The sequence below is a fragment of the Candoia aspera genome, chromosome 6 (assembly GCF_035149785.1).
Source record: "Candoia aspera isolate rCanAsp1 chromosome 6, rCanAsp1.hap2, whole genome shotgun sequence".
In the NCBI taxonomy this organism is placed as follows: domain Eukaryota; kingdom Metazoa; phylum Chordata; class Lepidosauria; order Squamata; family Boidae; genus Candoia; species Candoia aspera.
In genome coordinates this window covers 5456982-5470117 of record NC_086158.1, presented here as the reverse complement: position 1 = coordinate 5470117, position 13136 = coordinate 5456982, and the positions used below count along the sequence as shown (strand labels likewise).

At 48.5% G+C, this 13136-nt stretch overlaps 1 protein-coding gene across 1 annotated transcript in view; it reads left to right on the top strand.

The window, feature by feature from the left end:
- The window catches only part of ABCC5 (ATP binding cassette subfamily C member 5), a 528771-nt gene that overhangs the window by 158652 nt on the left and 356983 nt on the right, over positions 1-13136 (top strand). The window lies entirely within an intron of this gene.

The following is a 13136-nucleotide window of genomic DNA, read 5'->3' as shown; positions in this document are numbered from 1 at the left end:
ACATAGGCCAGGAGTTACAAAATTATTATATTTCTTTCATGTGTAGGCCTGTATATATGCACTAACAGTGTTCTTAAAATAAAAATAAAGAATGAAGCTTACCTCTTTAATGTGAAGTTGCCTGAATTTGAAATAATTTTTTAAATAAATTGTGATCTCCCAGGGAACCTCTAGTGACCTCTTGCAGAACCCTAGGATTCCAAGGAACCCTGGCATAGACTATAGCCTCTTGTTTTGAAGTAATTATGTCCCTAAACCATCCATGGAGCCATCTACCTGCACTTGAAGCTTTTTGGGGGGTCAAAGAATTGCAGCATTTTCCATACCTGTAATGGTTTCAAATACTCCATGGGCTGCTATCATTCAGCCTCCTTCTTAACCAGTTTCCTTACTGTTGCCACCAAGTTAGACTCGTTTAGGATGTATTTTAGGAACCTTTTTATTAGGCTGTTCCAGATCAGATATTTGCAATTCAACTTTGCCTAGAAAATGTAAAGACAGTAACTATAGAGTTAATAGAGACACCATCTAGATCAGAGTTAAATCTCTGAATGAAGCTTTAATATCATACGATGGTGAGAGAATAAGGGGAGTTGAGTTAAACTGGACCCTTCAGTCTAATCAAATTTCTTTACATACAGGTAATCCTCGTTTAGCGACCACAGCTGGGACCAGCAACTTGGTTGTTAAGCAAAGCAGTTGCTAAGTGAAACTGCGACCTTATTTCAGCTTTCCTTTGCTTTACAAACCTCTGAAGGTTGTAAATGCGAGGATTGGTCGCAAAGTTTTTCATCACCATCATAACTGCGAATGGTCGCTCTACGAGGCAGTCACTAAACATGGACTACCTGTTTCCCCCTTAATGAATTCAACTGGGGTCTAAAAGGGCCACTGAGGTGCTAAAAGGGCCATTGTCTCATCATTAAGCTAGCTTCTTTGTTGTCAACATCATGCAATTGATCTTTTGGCAGTGGAATGGCTCGCTAGTCAAATTGGACACAAAAGAATTTTACTGACATTTAAACACCCCACAACCCCAAGCATGCCATTTGAAATGAAACCCTTTCTGAGCATTTTTCAAATATTACCATTGCATGTGTTCAGCAATGCCAGCTGTTTCATTTATCCAGTCGAGTTGAGGATACTTCTTTTAGCAATAGGAATAGCCTATGGAGCATAATTAAACTTGAGAACTCAGCATCAGAAATGTCCTTGACAAAGTGCAACTCTGATAAACACTCGGAGATGAACTCAGTGGAAAACACTGCAAAGAGATTTGAAATTTCAGGAAAGATCATTGTACAAATAAATCTACCTCATGAGTCCCTACACTGATAAAAATGTTTGACTGAAAATATTTTACAATTTGCAATAGAAGATAGCATTATTTCAGACTGTCACTTATGAAACATGAATTATTAAGTAAATACCAAAAAGCATTAAAGGGGATTTGTACAGAAATTACTTCCATTATCCAAAAAGGAAAATCCACATTCCCTCTCACTTATGGATTTCATTTTATAAACCATGATACACAAATGAGCTAGGGAACTGAGCACACTACTATCACATGCTAAATTAACTTGTCACCTTGTGATAGCATTTGAATTAGGGTTGGTAAAATGTTCTGATCTATTCTGAGTGTTTTGTGCATTTCCAACACCAGAAAAACCCCAAACGGCCCATTAGCATGTTCTGCAATAGTATATTTTACACTTCTATTATTGTAATCTGTTTTAACCTGTAAAATATTTGTGGTTTAGTAAAGGAGAGAGAGAGAGAGAGAGAGACTTAAAGTGTCAGAAATTGTTTGAAAAATAAATGCTGTGTGTATCTAACCCTGCCATCCCTGATTGTATAATACACTGAACCTTTATTTCCCCAATAGACAATTTTTATGTAAAATGCCTTTCTTTCTCCTTTCCTTCCTTTCCTTTTGTGAGGGACAGAGCAGGTCAAGAGGTCACCCGGTGGCCTCTCTCTCCTTCAGGGCCACTTGGGCGGCCAGTGAGGCTCCCAGAGAGCAGGAACGCTGCACGTCGCCCGCCATTCCCCAGAGGCGCTCAGAGGCCTTTCTTCTTCCCGCCATTTCCCCTCAGCAATCTCTCCGGCTGAGGAGCTGCTCCCATTTCCTCAGCCCCTCTGACAGGCAGCACAGGCAAGATGGAGGAGGAGAGAAGCCCTCTGGCTGGAAGGGCCCCCCTTGCACAGCCTGGCCCCCTTTCCTGGGGGAAGAAGCTGTGGGCCCCGATCTCCCCCCGGCTTCTGATGCACTAGAGGGAGGCCATCTTGCTTCCCTTCTGCCAGAAAGCCAGCAAGAGGGAGGCTTCACAGCTCTGGTGTCGCTCCCGCTGCGGCCTTGGGCCAGAGACGCAGGATCAGGACCGGCACAGTTGCGTTTCCCAGCGAGGCACAAACACGGCTTCTGCGGCATTAATTCCCTTTATTAAAGCGTTTTCATTCCCCTCACAAAGGAACCCAAAGAAAGGAGGTCATTTTCACACTCCCCACTGAAAGAGAAATAGCAGAAACACGAGAGCCCAATTTTCCCCTTCTGTCAGCCTGTTTCAAGGAGCGCAATTCCATAAAAATATCTCCGCCAGCAGGCAGAAGCCCCAGCCTCATAATGAGTTGATTAGACATTTATTTGTCTGTCAGATTGATATCCTGCCTTTTCTCTAAGACGTTCCCTGGAGAACCGCCCTTCTTATTAACCATGGCAACAACCCTGTGAGGTAGGCTGGGTGGGGAGCAGCAGTGGCTGAAGGTCACCAAGGAGCCTCCGGGGCAGGCAATGCTCTAGATCCCTGGTCTCCCCACTCCCAGTCCCACAACGTCACCGCTACCCCACTCTGGCTCTGGGGCTCAGAGGGAGGGACTGGCCCAGATTTCTCCAGGGAGCTTCTGTGGCTGAGGGAGAACTTCCCACTCCTGCAGATTCATTATGTTATGGTTCTGTGTCTTTTGGAAAGCCAGAAAATTGGTAACTTCAGTAATGAGATTAATTAGCGTGTTGTGTGACTAGGTGCATGCTCAGAACATTTCCTGAGTTTGCATAATCTACTATCTGCTGAACCATAAACTAACCAAAGAGGCAGAATTTGCAACACCACACTAAGAAGCCGCAACTTATCTCATGCACCTACCAAGGTTAGCCTATTTGCAAATGGATCTGCTAAGTTTTCACACATGTCACTGAAGGAGGAATCAGGTTTGGTATTTAAGGGTCATATAGCTCCCTGCAAATGATGTTGTTTATGATTCTACAGGTAGTCCTCAGGTTATGACCATTTGTTCAACGACCATTCAAAGTTACAATGGGACCGAACAAATGGTACTTATGATGGGTCTTTGAAGTTCCAGCTGTCACAGCATCCCTGCAGTCACGTGATTGTGATTTCTGACATTTCCTGCTGGCTTCCCACAAGCAAAGCCAATGGGGAAGCTAACAGGACTGCAGGAGTTGCTGTCGCTAAGTGACATGCTCACATAATGTCACACTTTATGGCCATGTTGCTTAGCGATGAAATTTCAGTCCTAATTGCCATAAGCCGAGGACTACCTGTATTAGTTTTGCTGCTTCAATTAATTAATTTTGACAATGTTACTGTAATGGTTGCCTAATCCCAAATACTCAGTCTCACAAGCTCGGGCTTAAAGATAACTGATTTATTAAAGGAATAGTATGCAAATACAGAGAAAGCTGAGAATGAGCAAAAGCGCGCCAAATACAAACTTAAAAGCTTTGCCTGCAAGCCAGTCCCGCCCCAATCACCCGTCAGTGCGCACCCCCTCCCAGGTGCTAGGAACCGTTACACACGCCTGGGAAAGTAACCTTGAACAGGATCGCAAACCCAAACACACATTCCAAGGCTCCAAAACAACGGAGGGCGGAGGAATGGAAAAACCCTGAACGAGCGAATGAACACGGGAAAGAACTTGACATGTGAAACGTTACAATGTTAACAGAACATTGAAATGGGAAACATGACATAACGCCCCCCCCCCAAACAATGCTATGGAGCGGGCTTGTCGGGGTAGGCAGAGTGAAAGCGTGCCACTAGACGAGGCGAGTGCATATCAGGGGCAGCCACCCATTCAGGATGAGGGAAATGTTTCCAATGAACGAGGTACTGCAAAGTGGAACGCTGGCAGTGAGAGTCCAGGACTTCTGCTACCTCGAAGTGTTGCTGGTTATCAATCATGAGAGGAGGTGGTGGAACCGGTTGGGGATGCCAGCGGTCTGACGGCAGGTAGGGCTTGAGCAAACTGCAATGGAAAACAGGATGTAAACGTTTGAGGTTGTGGGACAAATCGAGTTTAAAAGTAACAGGGTTAATTTGTGCCACAATAGGAAAAGGACCCACAAACTTAGGGCCAAGTTTCTTGGAAGGTTGTGGTGACTTGATAAATTTGGTTGATAAATAGACTTTATCCCCTACAGTAAAAGCAGGTTCAGGTGAGCGCTTTGCATCAGCATGGCGTTTGTATGTGGCTTGGGCATGGAGCAGAGCTTGCTGAATGTTGAGCCATGAGTGTTTGAGAGAGTCAGCCCAGTCAGTGAGTGATGCTGGTAGGGGTTGTGGATGTGGGAGTTCAGGAATAGGAACGAAGTCTCTGCCGAAGACAGTCTTAAAGGGAACTTGGCCAGTGCTCTGATGTACGGCATTGTTATAAGCGACTTCTGCAAAAGGGAGTAAGTCGACCCAGTTGTCCTGTTGGTAATTGACAAAAGCTCGCAGATATTGTTCCAGAGTAGAGTTGACCGCCTCTGTAGAGCCGTCCGTCTCCGGATGCCACGCGGTGGAGAGGGCTTGTTTGGTGCCTAGTAATCTTAAAAATGCCCGCCAAAATTGTGAGGTAAATTGTGTGCCTCTGTCAGTCACCAAATGGGCGGGGATACCGTGAAGGCGGTACACATGAACGAGGAAGAGGCGTGCCAGCTGTTGCGCGGTGGGGATAGAAGCGCATGGAATGAAATGGGCTTGTTTAGAGAAAAAATCTTTGACCACCCAAATGACGGTTTTTCGTTGACTGGGGGGTAGATCAACGATAAAGTCCATGGAGATGTCCTGCCAGGGGACGGATGGGGTGGCGACGGGTTGAAGGAGACCCTGAGGTTTGCCTGTTTTGCGCTTTGTAGCTGCACAAACAGGGCATGCTGTGACATAGGCTTTAAGGTCTTTAAGCAACGTTGGCCACCAGAATTGCCACCGAATGAGGTGGAGTGTTTTTAAATATCCGAAATGCCCAGCCAGCTTGTCATCGTGGCAGCGCTGGAGGATTGTCTTTCACAAAGCGTCAGGCACATAGAGACGATTGTTGCGCCAGGCAAAACCGTCGGTGAAAGTTACAATGTTTTGATTTGTTTGCAACCAAGTGTCACTTTTAAGGTGGAGGAGCAACTGTTGTTGCAAATCCGATGGAACTGGCAAGCGCGGCGAGCGGGTGGGAGGCAGGGCGGCTGGAGTTTGGGTTTGATGCGCTCACGCCTGGCTGCGCGTCACCACTGCCAAACTCAATTGCTTTTCGGTCCAGACCGTACCTTGGACTGTTGGCCCTGGGCCAGCATCTTGGGGTCGGCGGGAGAGTGCATCAGCTAAAAAGTTTTTCTTGCCTGGTATGAATTTAAGGGTGAAATCAAAGCGGCTGAAAAACTCAGCCCAGCGAAGCTGTTTGGGGCTGAGTTTATGACTGGTGCTTAGTGCCTCCAGGTTCTTATGGTCAGTCCAGACTTCAAAAGGGTTTGAAGTCCCTTCCAATAAGTGGCGCCAAGTCTCTAAAGCAGTTTTTACAGCAAAAGCCTCTTTTTCCCAAACATGCCACCGCCTCTCTGTTTCGGTGAATTTGCGGGAGAGGTAAGCACAGGGTTTCAAGGCGCCAGAGTGGTCCGATTGCATGAGTAGTGCTCCGACTGAAAAATCAGAAGCATCTACTTGTACAACGAATGGTTTGGCAGGGTCTGGATGCTGTAAAATTGGTTCAGTAGTGAAGATTTGTTTGAGCGCTTCGAACGCCTGTTGACAGATTGGAGTCCATTTAAGGAGCGCTCCTGGGTTTTTTGAACGCCGCGTATCCCCCTGCGCTTTGGTTTTTAATAGTTCAGTAAGGGGGAGGGCGATTTCAGCAAAATTTTGGGCAAATGCCCGATAGAAATTGGTGAATCCAAGGAAACTTTGTAATTGTCTCCTGGTACGGGGAGGCTCCCATGCCACAATAGCTTCCACTTTAGCAGGGTCCATTTCAATGCCCTTAGCGGAAATTCTATATCCTAGATAATCAATTTGTGATTGATGAAAGGCACATTTAGACAGTTTAGCATACAACTCTGCTTTTTTCAATTTAGCCAGCACCTGATGCACCAAGTGAATATGTTCTGACATGGTTTCAGTATAAATCAATACATCATCCAAATACACCAGTACTCCCTTAAATAGGTGGTCATGCAAGACCTCATTGATAAGTTGCATAAAAACCCCAGGCACCCCCGACAAACCAAAGGGTAAGACTTTGTATTGAAAAGCCCCGAGAGGACAGTTAAACGCCGTTTTCCACTCGTCCCCTTCCCTTATGCGAATACAAAAATAGGCTTCTCTTAAATCCAGTTTTGAGAAGATTTTGCCTCTGGCCAGATGTGATAACATATCTTTGATCAGGGGCAAAGGATATTTATTTAATATTGAGACCGCATTGAGCCCGCGAAAATCGGTACAAAGCCTCAATGACCCATCCTTTTTTGGTCTAAAGAGGACAGGAGCCCCTACCGGGGAGTTAGCAGACTCAATGAAACCCCTAGCCAGGTTTTTGTCAATGAACTCTCTTAGCGTAGCCAGCTCTTTGGGAGACATGGGGTAGATTTTTGGGTGAGGTAACTTTACATTAGGTAAAAACTCAATGGCACAGTCTGTTTTTCGGTGAGGTGGTAAGCAATCTGCTTCCTTTTCCCCAAACACATCAGCTAGATCCTGATATTGACTGGGTAGTCCCTCAAGAGGTTGAAGTGTTTGTACAGTGGTGTGCGCTACCCCTCCACCCTCCATGTCATCTAGGAGATCCTTTTCAGGTACTTTGTAAAATCCATCAGCAAAGGTGACAGTTCTATGTAGCCAGTTGATGAAAGGGTTTTGTTGTACGAACCAGGGCATACCTAAAATAACCAGAGGCCCCCCACTGGAGCTACAACAAATGGTAGCTTTTCCCGATGGGAACCCATTTGTAAGGCAACCAGTCCTGTGGAATGAGTGACTGCTTTTCCCCCCGCCATAGTTCCATCCAATTGGGTGAAGATCATAGGTCTTGGCAAAGGGAACGTGGGCAGTTCCAGAGCCGCTACAACATCAGAGTGCATAAGGGAACGGGAGCAGCCCGAGTCGAGCATGGCCCAGACTTCCACAGTTTTGGTTTTTGAGCCTAGTTTAACTTTTACAGTCAGTGTAGGGAAATTCCCACTCACCGAATCGTGGTCACGCCCGGTTTCTTCCACCTGCCCAACGGCGCCCTTCAGGGCAGGTGGTAGCCTTTTCCCGCCGGCTGTTCGAATTGTAATTCCTCTTCCTCTTCCCCGAATGGTAGTTCTGGTGGGTCTAGCTCCGCGATGGCAGCTTTCATTTTCCGCGGGAGAGCAGGCGACTTCGCTGATGGTTTCGCCTGCCGTTCCTCTGGACGGCGTCTAGGGCATGAAGTGGCGCGATGCCCTTCTTTTCCACATCTCAGGCATTGACCTTTGGAGAACCGTCGTTCCCTTTCCTCTTCCCAGGTTTTTGGTTTGGGGCGGCTGGCAAGTCCAGTTGTACGCGCTCCTCTGGCAATTCGGGATTGTCTAAGTTCTTTAGTATGGGCATAGGTCTGCAGGGCATTTTCCGCGCTGCCCGCCAACTGAATCCATCCGTATAGCGTTTTAGGGTCGTCTCTTCCCAGCGCCCAACGGAGGATTTCTGGTTCTAGCCCTTGCTTGAACATTTCGATTAAAGTTGGCTCGGACCAATCTTCCACCTTCCCTGATAAGGCTTTAAATTCAAGCGCATAATTGGCAACGGAGAGGGACCCTTGATAGAGTTTTCTCAGGGCGTTTTTTGCTGTCTCTTGGGCTAAAGGGTCTTCGAAGTGCTGTTTAAGTGCCCACAAAAAGTCATCGAAGTCCTCTAACTCTGTTGCCTCAGTTTGGCACAGTTGCACATACCAATCAGCTGCCCTCCCTCTCAGTTTGTTGGCAATAAAATTGATTTTGCCATGTTCCAAATGAAAGCTTCGGCCCCAATCCTCCATATAATGCTTGGCATTAGTAATAAAGAAGGAGAGTGTAGTGGGATCCCCATCAAACTTCACCCCAAATGGTGGGAAGTTTCTTACCAGCTCGGCTGGCTGTGGCGGCTCCGTAAACGTCAACGTACGCCGAGCCCCCAGGGGTGGCCGATCTCTGGGCAGTCTTGCCTCTCGCCCCCCCAGCTGGCGGGACGCTCGAGTCCTGCTCCTTCCCCTGGGTGGCAGGGTGCTGTGTCTTGGGTAAGCCAGCTGTGACGGCTCTTCCTCCCAATCTTCCTGAGTTGGCTCTGCACCCTTGGGGAGATCCTTTAGGATTGTCGCTATCAGATTCATTTTGTCCTCGATTGCTTTTATACGAGCAGGAGTGACCGGCTCTTCCATAGGTTGGTTGGTTACCACCACCCTCGGTGACAAGGGGATCTCGGGCTCCCAGGATAGTTGTGGGGACCCCCTCCCCGGTGCCCTTTCCACTATGGATTTGTGTTCACTCCTGAGGCTCTCCTGCATGGATAGCAGCAACTCATCTAATTGAACTTCCCGCATTTCTCGACGTGCTGCTCTTTGCGCTCTCGAAGTTAGAGCGGGCCGGGTCCTTGTCGAATCCTGCTCTTCCTCGCTCCCTTCACTCATGCGAAGCTGTTGGTCGGTCATCGCTAGCACTCCCTTTATCCAACGTTTGGATGGGGCTAGCGGGAGATGATTGAAATGATTCTCAGCTTTATGTAATGGTTGCCTAATCCCAAATACTCAGTCTCACAAGCTCGGGCTTAAAGATAACTGATTTATTAAAGGAATAGTATGCAAATACAGAGAAAGCTGAGAATGAGCAAAAGCGTGCCAAATACAAACTTAAAAGCTTTGCCTGCAAGCCAGTCCCGCCCCAATCACCCGTCAGTGCGCACCCCCTCCCAGGTGCTAGGAACCGTTACACACGCCTGGGAAAGTAACCTTGAACAGGATCGCAAACCCAAACACACATTCCAAGGCTCCAAAACAACGGAGGGCAGAGGAATGGAAAAACCCTGAACGAGCGAATGAACACGGGAAAGAACTTGACATGTGAAACGTTACAATGTTAACAGAACATTGAAATGGGAAACATGACAGTTACTCAGTGTTACTGAGGCTAGAAAAGAATTGGGATCTTCTAAAATTTCTCCTTTTTAAAAATGTGTGTTAAATAAAATATAACATTCAAATTTATATACAGGATATTGAACTGAATAGCAGCCCAATGCCTCCTTTTAACTATAATTTTTTTAGCAATAGAATGCCAATATTTTCTCACCTTTATAGGCTAACAGATTATTTCCTGTCCCAATTCAAAAATTAACCTTCATGAGAGCAATTGCTTCGAACTGTAACTTTTTCAATAACAGTGTAATAATTTGTTGAAATAGAAAAAGCCACTAAGATGTGGAGAAATAAACAAACCCTTTTGTTATTTTTTCATACTATGGTGTCCTGAAGCGAGGAACAGCACAGATCTTGTAAGGAGAGGAATTCACAGTTATGCCTATTATGGGTTCTTGACTGAGCTTCTCCACTCCTTCTGGGGGCTGGAACCTAAATTCCCTCAGCAGGCTGGTGAACATGATGAAGAGCTCAATCCTTGCAAGGATTTCCCCCAAGCAGATCCAAGCAGCTACAGAGAAAATAAAATAAAAGAAGGCAATTAGTAGGAACCTTTATTGCCTATTCATTGACCATTTAACACACTTAGCAACCATCTAAAATGTCAATCTGGCAGAGCAAGGCCTCCTTAACTCAGTAATCCCATACCAAATAACAGTAATATCATGTTCCCCGTTGCAAGGCATAAGTGCATCACAATGGGGAACATGCACATCAGGAAAGAGGAAGGGATAACCATTATCCTTTAAACACACACATCATCCCTTAAGCACCCAAACCCATAAATAAATCAACAGGACAAATGAACCACACCTTGGACAGGATCTGGAAACCATTAACAGATCGGGAGAACTCCCACCCATTACCCCGGGGGACACACCTGTACCGGACGAAGACAACGAGACAAAGGGGAACATCGGAGATTGCCCGAATCGCCCATCGTCGGACCCATACCAATGCTAATCACCCATCCGGACCTGGCTTGGGGGACAATGGGGGGTGGAAGAGAACAAGGTCCGCCACCAGGGTATAAATGGGAGACCCTGATACCACACCCACATTCCCGTCTTTTTTCTCCGCATGCATTCCATTTCAATAAACCCGGAAATCCTTAAACCCTTTAAGTGAGTCTGCATTTTATTTGGAGCAAGGCTGCCCTGACATAAAGATGGGAATCGGAAAAATTTTTTCCACTAGAACCAGTCCAGATCCAATCTGTGAGGGAACCAAGCTAGTGATGGAAGATTGCATCTCACAGCGAGGCGGCTACCCAGCGACTGGCAACAGAATGCCCATCCCCACGAACGGAAGGTGCCCGAGGCCCCAACAGCGTGAGGACCAGGTGAGCTCGGGATCGAGTTCGGAGGGGGAAGCAACGACGAACGCCACCCGTGAGCCCCGTGGCACGCGGGCCACCATCGACGAGATGGGGGGATCCTCACTCGGATCACCTGGAACCCCGGAGGAACCGCGGGACGTCCCATCATCCACGGCGTCAGGAGCTGAAGGAGAGCGGAGGGACAACTGGACCAAGAAGGGCTCACAAACGGCGGCAAGGCTGAGCGCGGTCGAGGAAAAGCTGGAGGCAATGCAGCAGCTGCTCCAGAGGTTAGCAGAGGTGTACGAATCCCACAGCCGGGGCGCGGAAGGACCAGGCACCAAATGCCCGACACCCCTTACCCCCCCCTCGGAGACACACCAGCCGGAAAGATGGAGGAGAGGTCCAGAGGACGATGCGGCACCAGGCAGAGTCTGCTTCCAGGAACCCGCCAGATGGACTGCACCCCACCCTCCCACCCCGATGGCGCGACGACCAGAACGAAGAGGGAGCCGGCAAGAGATGGCACCAACACCACCCGATGCCCAATGGAGGGAATCCCCACGGCCAGACCATGGAGCCCTGACTGCCCGAAGCACACCTTGACACCCAGATGTGGCGTGGAGCCCACCGAGAGCAGCGATCAAGGACTTCGGCATTAAGTTCGATGGGGACCCCACAAAACTCTCCTTTTTCCTCACCAACGTGAGGAACTATATGGAGGAATGGGGCCCCTACTTCTGAACAGAGAAAGGCAAGGTAAATGCCTTAGCAATTAAATTAAAAGGACGGGCCGCCAACTGGTATGTCCAGTTATGCCAGGCAGGTGCCCCGGAACTCGAGGACTGCAATGAATTCCTCTGGGCAGTGGAACTGCACTTCAGGGACCCCCTGGAAAGGGAGAGGGCAAAAAGAGCCCTGAAAACCCTCAAACAAGGACAGCACTCCATGGCAGATTATGCCATGGAGTTCCAAGCCCTGGCCGGTAAGGTCAAAGTATGGTCCCAGTCCACCCTCATTGAGCAGTTCAAGGAGGGTCTCAACCTGAATGTGCTCAGGTGGGCACTGTGCAGAAATAACCCCGACACTCTGGTGGAGTGGATCCGGCTGGCAGGAGAGGCAGAGGACGCCCAGGACACTTTCCTCCAAGCAAAAAGGGAAGCACAGCAGGCAGAGGCGGCGAGAGGACCCTGCACAGCTGCAGGACCGGCAAAGCCGAGACCCCAACCTTGGAAGGAGGAAAGAGACCGACGGTTCACAAAGGGTCAGTGCCTCAGGTGCGGGAAGGAGGATCACAAGGCGGCGGCTTGCCCGAAAGTGAAGGCGAGGGACAGCTCGGGGAGGGCACCAACCAAGCCAACCCCATCACCCAGGAAAATGCCAGTCACAATGGGTGTAACCGCAGCAAAGGACTTCCCCTACTGCACCGAAGACGAGGAAAGTGACAATGACGAGCCAGCGGAAAACACCAGCCACCTGCCCTAAGGAGCGCCAGAGGACAGGTGGATGAAAACAAGAGGCGCAACAACTTCAGGGTGAGTGATAATTGTCCCACCCTATATGTGAAAGTCACCCTAACCCACGGTGGGAAGACGGGAAAAGTTTGGGCACTAATTGACTCTGGCTGCTCGAAGTGCCTTATGCACCCGGACCTGGCGGCCACGCTAAACCTCCGCTGCTATCCACTTCAGAACCATATTGTTTTCACACAGTTGGATGGTTCAGCAGCGGGGGGAGGGGCAGTCACCCAATACACAGACAAGGTCGCGCTGCAGCTCAGCAGCCACAAGGAAAGACTGCCCTTCATCGTGGCACCAGTGGGCCAACCCCTAATCATCCTAGGGATCCTGTGGCTAGTGCAACACAACCCACAAATAAACTGGACAACCAGGGAAATCACGTTTGCGGATGGGCGCTATCATGCATCCACGGGGGATCGGGTTCCCCATGCTGCAATGGGGAGGGCGGCGACTACCTCGATGCGTCTGGAGGCAGTGAACCTGGAGGGTCTGCCAGCCAGATATGCAGTTTGCCGATGTGTTTGGCGAAAAGGAGGCTGACAAACTCCCACCCCATAGAAAAACAGACTGCACCATAGAGCTGGTCCCTGGCACACCCCTACCAAAGCCCAAAATATATGCAATGACCCAGAAGGAGCTGGCAGCATTAAGGGAGTTCGTCGATAAAAATTTAGCACGGGGTTTTATCGAGCCCGCAAACTCACCAGTCGGAGCCCCTGTCCTCTTTCGGGAAAAGAAGGAGGGGTCACTGAGGCTCTGTACCGACTACCGCGGGTTGAACGCCGCGTCAATATCAAATAAATACCCCCTGCCCATAATAAAGGACATTCTTGCCCACCTGGCAAAGGGCAAGATATTCTCAAAACTAGACCTGAGGGAAGCCTACTTCTGAATACAAATAA